At 32.2% G+C, this 2,664-nt stretch overlaps 1 long non-coding RNA gene across 1 annotated transcript; it reads right to left on the bottom strand.

Moving 5' to 3' along the window:
• Window positions 1–1,318: 1,318 nt before the first annotated feature.
• On the bottom strand, window positions 1,319–1,946 carry LOC141683835 (uncharacterized). Its single transcript, XR_012560460.1, has 3 exons — window positions 1,879–1,946; window positions 1,675–1,773; window positions 1,319–1,593 (listed from the first exon to the last, which is right to left on the bottom strand). It is a non-coding gene; the product is annotated as an uncharacterized LOC141683835 (long non-coding RNA).
• Between the last annotated feature and the right edge of the window lie 718 nt (window positions 1,947–2,664).

Below are 2,664 nucleotides of genomic sequence, written 5' to 3'. Positions count from 1 at the left end.
TTTGGCTTAAAGGTTAAAGGTAGTTGAGTGTTTGAGTTTGTAGGCTTAGTGGATTGAGCTTGTTGGATATGGATTGGTAGGACATTTTTCTTGGTACCTTCACCATCATCCTCCTTCTTTCAGATACTTTCATCTCCTCTTTTAATATCATCCCTCTTTTTCTCATCCTACTTCTTATCTTTTATTTTGCAGCTAGTTGCTTTAGAAAAGTGACTTGGATTTCAACCAGAAGTTTTTTGCTCATCATGCTTCTTCTCATCATCATCCTTGTCATCTTTTGAATTAAATTGTGTAGTTGGTAACATGGTCTCTGCATTCTGTAGATGTCTCCCCAACATCCTAATCATTCCTACATCTTCAACTATTTTAAAGTTCTTTCTCTTCAGATTAGTCTCCAATGTCATTATTAATCTTGTATTTTAACCTTACACAGTTTTTGGGTACTGTGAATTATCTGCACTGTTTAGTTTATGGACAAATATAGGCCACCCCCTTACTTGGATATAGATAGGCTTCAGGAAAAATAACTATCACTACTAGAAAAACGTCAATAGACATCGGTTAAAAACCGATGTCTATGTATGTAAAAATCCGATGTCTTCGTGGGTGATGTTAAAGACCCCCCTATTTAACATCGGTTTTAAACTGATGTTAAATTGAGCATAAAACATCAGTTCCAAGTTTAAAACCGATTTCTATATCTTGATATTAAATTTCCCATGCATATCTAATCTTCATATAACATCATAATATGATATTTTTATCAATTTAAATATATGTGAGCTAAGCAAAATCTTTCAATTTAAACAATAAACTGATGTTACTAGTACCAGTAACAACAGTTTTCATCAAACAACCGATGTTAATAGTACCTTTGACATCGGTTCTTCATTGGTAACTGATGTCTATTTTTGACAAACTGATGTCTATGATGATTAATAACATCAGTTTTTTGTTTCAAGTTTTTTTTTGCTGTAGTCTTTAACATCGGTTTTTACTGATGTCAATGGTCAACTAGAACTGATGTATCAAGCTTTGATAGACATCATTTTTTTATTTTGTAGCAGATGTTTATAGTATTACATTAACACCAGTTTTATGTCAATAAAATGATGATAAATGGCTTTGTTTTAAAATCAGTTGGTTTGTATAAAATGATGTCTGATCACCTGTTTTATCCATGCAAAAATCAGAAACACAGATGCCAAAAAATTGCCAGAAAACCAAGCAATTGCCATTTAACAACCAAATTCAGCTCCAATATTTACCAAACTATCATTCAATCTCCAGCCATCCAAATTAACATCCCAATCTCCAAACATCCAAATTATCATCCCACCATACTAGCTACATAGTTTCAAATCTAAACCACCAAACATGAAGTACTAGACATTCATCCATATTTTCTAATTACTAGTTACAATCCGAATACATGTAACCAAAATAAAGGTGTTTTTCAGATTGCAATATAGGTACCAGTCGCCAAGCTAGAGTCGCCAACAACTACATGATGGATTGGATATAATCAAGCGTCTCATAGCGAACGATGTCAAGGTCCTCCTCTGTATAAGACTTGCGACTCTTGGAGGCCCACTGGAACACAAATATACTTATGTCATTCCTCAACCAACTGAAAAGTAATATTCATACAATTAAGAAAAGTAAAAAATATACCTTGTCTAGCAACTTCATCTCCTGGTCCTCAATTAAATCTTTCATATATCGCATGACCACATATCCACATTCTGTGCCACCTGGTTGTTTAGGGCATCCCTATACATTCCAATAAATTGTTGACAATTAGTGAACGGGGAAGATTAATCATAATTCCATATTTTACAAAAATGAAAAATTAAAAAAAATCGACTAAATACTCACAACAAGGTTTTTAATTTTGGGATTCTTGTTTACCCGTCCTTCTTGAGCATTATAAGATCTCACTGCCCTGTAAATGTTATAATTATAAAATACAGTGTCAAATCCGTTAATTACCGATTACATTCAATATATAATTGTAAGTTGAAGTAAAAAATTACCGCATTAAAGCCTTTTCAAGGTCCTGGGGATGAGGATGATGAGGCAATGGATTAAGGATGAAAATTTCTGATTCCCAAAACACAACTAAAATCCAATGTAAACTGTTTTCATTATAAACAAATTAAAGTGAGCAAAATGTAATTTAAAAAATACATATCCGACAATTTTATATACATTATAATTAATTTACCAACAACTATATGACTAATCAAGGCCATACAATATTTTAAAATAGGACAAACAAAAAGAGACATACTTGTAGTTATAAGGCATAAAGTTCATCCGAAGAACTCCATCTTTCAGCCTTTGCACAACATATTCATTAAATTCATCATTCAACTTGTATGTGGACGGATGAAGAAAAGCAAACATCGATGACAAATCTCTACCCGGCCTATCCCGAAACACTGAATACAAATACCTAAAAAATAAAAAAAATACAAATTACATTTTCTGTAAATAGATCATTACTATATAAAATGAGACCAGATTCTAAAAAAGTATAAAAAGAAGCTTACGCCATGTATATTGATATAGCAGACTGTCCAATCATTTTAAACTCTAGCAATTCAAGTATGTTCTCATGAAGCAAATATACAGTTCTTTCAATTCCAAAGATTTGAAAAT

The sequence above is a fragment of the Apium graveolens genome, chromosome 9 (genome assembly GCF_009905375.1).
Source record: "Apium graveolens cultivar Ventura chromosome 9, ASM990537v1, whole genome shotgun sequence".
NCBI classification, from domain to species: domain Eukaryota; kingdom Viridiplantae; phylum Streptophyta; class Magnoliopsida; order Apiales; family Apiaceae; genus Apium; species Apium graveolens.
This window is presented reverse-complemented; position numbering and strand designations above follow the sequence as displayed.